The sequence below is a fragment of the Petaurus breviceps genome, unplaced genomic scaffold, assembly GCF_028583685.1.
Source record: "Petaurus breviceps papuanus isolate PSGF00001 unplaced genomic scaffold, PetGlider_PUasm1.0 99, whole genome shotgun sequence".
In the NCBI taxonomy this organism is placed as follows: domain Eukaryota; kingdom Metazoa; phylum Chordata; class Mammalia; order Diprotodontia; family Petauridae; genus Petaurus; species Petaurus breviceps.
Window position 1 is genome coordinate 7453688 of NW_027187465.1, and position 8222 is coordinate 7461909.

General features: G+C 41.4%; 1 protein-coding gene across 1 annotated transcript in view; it reads right to left on the minus strand.

Moving 5' to 3' along the window:
* Positions 1-8222, minus strand: part of MYO18B (myosin XVIIIB) — a 377501-nt gene that overhangs the window by 88339 nt on the left and 280940 nt on the right. The gene's annotated exons all lie outside the window — the stretch shown is intronic.

Sequence of the window (8222 nt, forward strand, 5' to 3'; positions counted from 1 at the left end):
TGGGGGAACCAGCCAGTCACACTCAAAGTGCCCCTCAATTTCCTCTTTAGTGAAACAATGGGGTGAGTCAAGAAGAGGGCTGAGAACCATTGCATCCTATAGTCCTATGGTGATAGACTAGCACTTAGCACACAGAAGCCTGGTACTCAGAAGGTGCCTAATAAATGTTTATTTGCTGATCGCCTGACTCCAGACTTAGTCTCTTCCAATCTCATCCAGCAAGCCTTTTTTTTAAGTACCCACAATGTGCCAAGCTCTGGGAACAAAAGACAAAATATAAATATTGCCTTTGCATTCATGACACTTACATTGATATACTATGTAAATGTATGAATAAAAACATTTATTAAGCACATATTATATACCAGGGATTGGGTTGAGCACTAGAGACACAGATGAAAAAATAAACAGGCAATTCCCTCTGGGAACTTACATTGCTATGGGAGAGTGGAAGTATATACAGGGACTCATACATGTGCTAATTTAAAGATGAAGTAAAAACTAACAAGGACAGGCTTTCTGAGGAGGGTATCACATGAGCTGAGTCTTGTGGGAAGATAGGCATTCTAGGAAGCAGAGGTAAGGAAAGAGTGCCAGATTTAAGGGACCGGCCTGTGCAAAGGTGTGGAAGTGGGAAATGGGATTCTCTTTGTTCTACAAGACTCAGACTCTCAACAAATATTTCCAAACATCCCCTGTGTTCCCAGCCCTCTGCTGGGCAAATCTGGAAGAAACAAGCATTGATTAAGCACCTGCTCTGAACCAGGCGCTTTACGAAAATTATTTCATTTGATCCTCACAACAATCCTGTGAGGTAGGTGTTATTATTATCATCACCATTTTACAGATGAGGAAATGAAGGTTAAGTGACTTGCCTATGGCTTCTAAGTATCTGATGCTGGATTTGAACTCAGGTCTTTCTGATTCTAGGTCCAGTGCTCTATCCATTGCACCACCTAGTTGACTATATATAAGCCCTAGTATTTGTTCTCAAGGTAGTCACTCTCTAGTAGGAGGGAGAGGAAGCTTATTAGCTAACTAAAAATACAAGGCAATAATACAAGACATGCCTCCAAGAAGCCTGTGCCCAGAAAGTCAAAGCTGTAGGAGCTTGCTGAAAAGCTGAGAGGATTTGGGTGGGCACCCTGGAAGACAGAGTGTCAGCTCAGGCTTGAGGGATTGGTAGGGTTTATTTACCTGGAGAGATGGCAGAAAAGAATTCCAGGTTAGAGAGGAATGTTTCAAGGACTTTAGGGTAGAGTTGCATTCAGCATAAGGAAGATCTTTTCAGTGCCTGGAGCTGTCCATCATGAGAATGGCTGCCTTTAGAGGCTGTCATGATAATAATGTTTCCCATTTCTATAGCAACTTACAAAATTATTTCCTGGCAATAACTTTATGTGTTATATAGCATAAGCATTGTTATTATTATCCCCATGCAGGTGTTGAAGGGGCAGTGTGGTTCAGGTGATGGAGTGCTATTTTTGTCATCCAGAAGATCTAAGTGGGAATCCCATCTCTGACTAGTAGCAGTGATGTGACTCTGGGCATGTCCTTTAACCTCTCTGTGGTGTGGGGAACCCTCCTAGGAAATTGGATTAAGTCAAAGATGGATCACCACTCTTCATGGGAGCGTCCTGAATTAAGCATATTCTAATATCCAACCCAGGCATGACATGAAGATAAAAGAGACATTTTCTCTTATTTCTCTCTCCTTATGGTCTTCCAAACTATCCATTCCCTCCGAGTAAAAGTCAAATACCAGGCAAAGGAGAGAAATGGAAAGCAAGGAGAGGGAGAGGAAACTAAGAAGGAAAAAATGGAAACTTACAAGATTCAAAAAGGAAAGCCAAAAAGAGAAGGGGAAACCAAGAAGTGACAGGAAAACAAGTAGAGAAGAAGCAAAATGGCATGAGAGAGGAGACCAAGAAGAAGGAGGGGACTGCTAGTGGAGGGGAGAAACCCAAGAGAGGGAGGAAACGCAGGGGAGGTCAAGCAAACCTTAGGGGAAAGTGGACAGCACCAATTTGCACCCCCTCGTGGCATTACAATATAGTGGAAAGAATATTGATAAAGTCAGTGTCAGGTGATTTGTTGTCAGAGGACCTGGGTCTGAGACATGATTTAACCACCATTCACTTGTTTACCTTGGGCAAGTTGGAAGTGGTGCCATTGGAAATGGGCAGTCCAAGACACTGGATTCCACTGCTAACTCTGAAGCTTCCTATGTGGCCTTAGGGATGGGCCCTTCACACTCTTGTAAAATTAAGGGAGAGTGTAAACTAAAGGATTTCTAAGAGTACTTCCTTTCTACCACTGCCTCTGAAAAGGGTGAGTTAATGCACTGTCTACAGTTCTACTCTACCTCTCTATTATTTTCTAGACCCTTTCTTGGCCACCAATACCCCATGTTTGTGCTTTCTCCTCTATTAGAATGGAAGTTCCTTGAAGTCAAGGACTGTCTTACTCCTGTATTTGTATTCCCAGTGCTTGGTCCATAGAAAGGACTTAAACAAGGCTTTTCATTCATTCAGTTATTCTATTTTAAATTTTTTAATTTAATTTTTAATTTGTAGATTAAAACAAGTATTTCCATAACATAGTACAATAAAAGAAAGATGATTAAACATGAAATTGTAAAAGAAAGTCTTTGAAAGTATCTCAGATTTCCACAGCACTTTAAGTTGTGTCTTCAGCTAAAGACCACGTCCAGTTGATATCTCATTATGCCAAAGAGGTGGCCTCTAGGTTCCCAAAGACTGCACTAGTGGAGAACAAAAGCCTTGGAAGGCTCTACACAGCTGCAGAAGTCTAGTAATGACTATCATTGCCAAAAGGCCAGCTTGGCTGAGTGATAGAGGCTCATAAGGAGGAGGAAGGCTAATGGAGGAGGAAAGAACTTCTCAAGCATGGTCATCTCAAAGGTTCATGACAATCACAGAAGGGCTGCCATCTACATAAGCAGAGGAAGTATCACATACATGAAATTACATATTTCTGAAATACTAAAATATCTGAATTTATAATGATCCTGTAAGGTAGACAGGGAAGCAGACAATATTAGTATAATGGACAATAAGTATATGGAGATATCAATATAATAGATATATAATAATGTATGATAGATGATAGTATAATAGACAATAAAATAGAAATAATAATAATCTTCAGTTTACAGATGGGGAAACCAAGGCTCAGAAGAAAATACCTTATGTGAGGCCACATAGCCAGCAAGCATCAAAGATAAGATTCAAACCTAGGTCTCTCCAAATTCCAAATACATTACTTTCTCCATTGTGGGATGCTGCTCCCTGAAATGTCACCCCACCTTCTTCTGCCTCAGATACATATATTTGGATGAAGTTCCTGGGACTGCTAACTCATTAACCAACCCACAGCCACCCCACCTTGATTAGTTCTAAAACTGAAGAACAAAGGGATTTACTTCTCAGAAATCAGCAAATACCACAAATCAGAGCTTGACTTACCATTTTGGGTTTTTCTGGACTTAAGAAAATGATGAATAAAATCTCAATAATGCAGATTAAGTTTAAGAGTATATTCTGATGCATTAATTTTATGAGCTGATTGTTAAACATTTACCAGCACAGCACAGCTTTCATCCCACTTTCAAATCACATCTCTTCACACAGAGATAGTTATCAAGGGCCCTCTGAATCTTTTATCCTCCAAGCCAAACAGCTCCAGTTCCTTCAACTTCATACATATGAATTCAAGGCCTCTTCACCATCCTAGTCACTGTCTAAACACTCTCCAGATCATCAACATCCTCCCTAAATAGTAGGTCCTAAAACCAAACCTGATAGTCCAGGTATGGTATGAAATTGCTTTTTAAAAACATTTCCAAGTTCAGTTTCCTATAACAATTCTCTCTGAAAAGATCTCTTGTCAGCTGGCAGACTAACCTTTCCAAACCCCCCAAACGTGATTATATGGAGTATAATCTAATTAACTCAATTTGGACAGGGTTTATTTGAATAATTTAATGTACACCTGCACCATTCCATCAATATTTTTTTAAATTAAGTAATTAACTTTGCAGTGGCAAGTTGCTCTAATTCCCAGCAAGTACCAAGCAACAAAAGTTCAATAGATGAAGTCTCGAGAGAGATGAGATTAGTATTTGTCCCCTTGGCTTCTAGTCTTTCCAGCCAGAACATTATTTGTAATTGATATTAGCATCTGTAGGCACTGATTCAGTGCTCCAGGGTCTGTTTGCAACTGAGAAACAAATCTGTGAGTCAGGGAAGTAACAGAGTCAATTAGTCCTTTGGTGCATTATTGATAATAAATTGGATAGTCAAGATATTTCATCCTAAAGGAGCTCATTTGATGAGATGGTGTCCCAGCTGGAATTTGGACGGGACTATTAGTGATTAAAGAAAAGAATTACTCAAATAATCTCACTCATTTCTAATGTGTTCCTCATAACAAACCTGAGAGATAGTCATTATCCCCATTTTATAGTTGGGGAAACGAGATCCAAGACATACAGGCTTATACAGACTGGGTTTGGTCTTGTTGACAGTCCTAAAAATCATGACTCTTTTGCCCCACCCAGAGTTCCCTTTAGGAAATCTCAGAATATAGCTAGTGTTTAGGCATCCACACATATGAGTTTCAAAGTTCCTATAGAAGCACTCAGGTTAACAATGCATGTCATGTATAGGACAGCCCTTATTTCTCCCCACAAGACATAAAGGAAAGCCATAAAGGACACACAGTAATTCTTAAACAACTGATGCAATTCCCTGCAGCTCCACGTACTCCAATTTTTTTTCTCAAGGATAATATATAGCTGTCTAGAATAATGTCCTGTGGTTTGGGATCCCCTTGGGATAGAAAACAAACTTGGTTTCCTAAAGAAGCCATACCCTAACATTCCAGTGATCCCCATCCTTTACCCCAGGAAGAAGTAACTTTTCTGCCATCCCACAATAAGCATCAAACCTATAAAATCCCAGCTCCAAGGGCAGGGCTCTTGTCTTCTGTGTCACCCTGCCTCTGCCACGTAAAACTCCTTCAAAGGCCATGCTTCTTTTATGTAGGAACTTTTATGAAAAGACAAGAAGGACACCATCCAATGGTTCAAAAAAAAAGTATATAAATTCCCTACATTTCAACTGTCAGCTCAGCCATAATACAGGTATCATTAAGACCAGCAAGTGAAAACAGTTTGTAAACATGGAGTCTCTAATGTGTTGAGCCATTCCCGATCACACTGTGATAACACAGCTGTAATTAGGAGAGCTATCTTCTGTCGAGAGGACCATAAAAGGTGTTATTTACACCATGCCTCTGGCCGAAAATACCCTCCATATAGAATGTCTACTTAAATACCTCAATTCCCAATGAATATAATTCACTTTTATACTTGAAAGTTCACATCCATTCATGCAAAGAAACATTTTGAGCTCTGAATATAAGCCTTTGCATTGTGGGTTCAAAGTCTATGTTTCAGGTTGGGCAATGAATTTTGAAGATGGGAATGGAAATGGATGAGATGGACCCAGGCTATAAGAATACTATGATGGCATTTGAAAACCAAAGCCATCTCAAAGTGGAATGGTCTGCCTAGGTGGTGTAGTAAATAGAGCCCTCAACTAGGAATCAGGAGGACCTGAATTCAAATCTTGCATCAGACACTTCCTAGCCATATGACCCTTGGTAAGCCAATTTCTCTGAGTTTTGGCCTCTTCATCTATAAAATTAGGAAGTGGGATGAGCTGGCCCCTAAAGTTTTTTTAGCTAAACCTAAGATCCTATCTTCAGTACATAATAGGTTGTTGTTCATTCTTTGTTTTTGAAGAGGACCACTGACATCAGTGAATTGGATTGTAGTGACAGAGTCAGCTTCATATAATATTTTCCCCCTTACCAGAGGACTTCCAACCTATGATGGATGACCATATGTCCAGTGTATAGTAGAGAAGATTCTTGGTCAGGTATAAGCTGAACCAGATGGCTGTTGACATCCCTCCCAACTCTGACATCCTGTGAGGCTGCAAAGTTGGGAACTATGGACAGCTGTGGGGACTGGGAAGCCCAGGCCAACCATCCTTTGGTTAAAAAAGCAGGATATTGTGCTTTCCTGGCACACAGAATCATTCCACAGTCAAGGTCACCAAGCGCTCACCTTGGCCACCCAATTCTCACCTGATGAAGACTTTTGTCTTACGGAGTATAGTATATGCCCAATGCAAGGAAATCAAAAGGACCCTGAATTCTTCTGGGCATGAAAATCGACCCTTTGGCCCACTAGACTTAGGTGGTTTCTCCTTTTCATTTCTTTTCTTTCCCCAAGGGTGAAAAATCGGCCCAAAGTAACACCAAGTGAATAATTCATGGGCCATTTATAATTTACGTTGGATTTAACAGAAGTAGGGCCATAAGTGGTTGTCTATTAACTATTTATGATCTCACCCAGCCAGCTGACAAGCCAGGCCGGGTGTGAAGATCACAGCCGTGCCACCATGTTTTATTCAAACATTATTAAAACGACACAGTCTGCAGGGATGGCTTCCATTCTGCTTGGCATTAGACTCTTCTGTGAAGTAGCCTCTAGGTCTCTCTGAGCCCCTGACTGGGTGATCCTTGGGAAAACTGCTTTCTTTGCACTCTGCTGCTCCTAAGATGACTGATCTCCTCCTCCTCCTTCAGCACTTGCCCTTCTCCTCCACTAACACATCTTCTAAGGGCCATAAGACCACAGGAATTTTTAGCGTAAGGAAAAAGCCTAAACTGAGGCCCACAGAGAAGTGATTTGGCTATGGTCATGTGAAAGCAAGAGGCAGAGACACCATTTGAACCAAATTCCAAATTCGGGGGCCTTTCCCCTCCATGAAACTGAATCTGTTCTGGTAAAAATACTCTTAAACACTGGTGTACTGGGGGGAAATGGCACAGGAGTCAGGGCTCATCTCAAGCTCAATCAGCCAATTAGCAAACATTAATTAAACACCAATTATATTCCAGATGCGAAGCTTATACTCATGCTCTGCCACTTACAATCCATACGATCTTGGGCAAGTCCAATGGAATGTTTGTTCTTATCTTTTTATAGCCAGCACTTAGGCCAGCTAGGTGGCCCTGGAGTCACGAAGACCTGAGTTCAAACCTGGCCTCAGACAGTTCTTAGCTCTGTGACCCTGAGCATGTCTGTTTGCCTCGGTTTCCTTATCTGTAAAATGAGTTGAAGAAGGAAGTGGCAAACCATTTCAGGATCTTTGCCAAGAAAACCCCAAATTGGGTCATGAAGAGTTAGACATGACTGAACAACAGCAACAAAACCCAACATTTAGCATAAGGCCTGGCCGATATAATGACAACAGCAACGATAACAATGATAACTGGCATTTATGTGGTTCTGTAAGCTTTGCAAAGCATTTTACATCTGTTATTTGACCCTTACAACTCTGGGAGATAGGTGCTCTTATTGTCCCCATTGTACAGATGAGGAAGCTGAGGCTGGGGTTAAGTGATTTGCCCAGGGTCCCACAGTTAGTATGTCCACACTCTATCTACTATACCACTTGGTAAATATTTGCTGAATCAATCTGAAATGAAGTCACTTCTCTGAGTCTCAGTGGGCACTCACCGAATGTTTGTTGTATTAAATTTAGTTCCTCCATCACTAAAATGGGAGTGGTAACATGCCAACTGCCTAGCTCTTGGGGCTATCACGACAACAAACAGCTTACTGTGTGCAAAGCAATTTGAAACCATCAAGCACTAATGACCTGGCAGGTAGGTTTATTTTTATCTCTGGATCTAGCAAATGTCTGAACGTCAGCTGTGCACTCTCAGCTCTGACGGCGGCTCAGGGGCAAGGGTGGGAAAGAGAGAAAAGTAGTGTCTGGTTGTCGAGAGGAAGCAGTAAGAGCCAGGAGACAGAGGTCTGAGTCCCCAATAGGGACTCAAATGGAGCTAACGGACTTTTCCGATAGCTTGTTGTGTGACTGCACCCTCCTGACTCAGCGTCCTTGGTTGTAAAATGGTGATCACTCTGATTGTACGGCACATGCACCTCCCAGGCTGTTGTGAGAAACAAATGAAAATGTGTATGCTTTCCCAGAACTATGTTCTGTGATCTCTGGATCTCAGTGTTAATAAGGAACCATTGAATGTCAGACCTGGGAGGGACCTTAGAACATAGAATGTCAGAACTGGGAGAGACCTTAAGAACCCAAAATGTCAGGGGT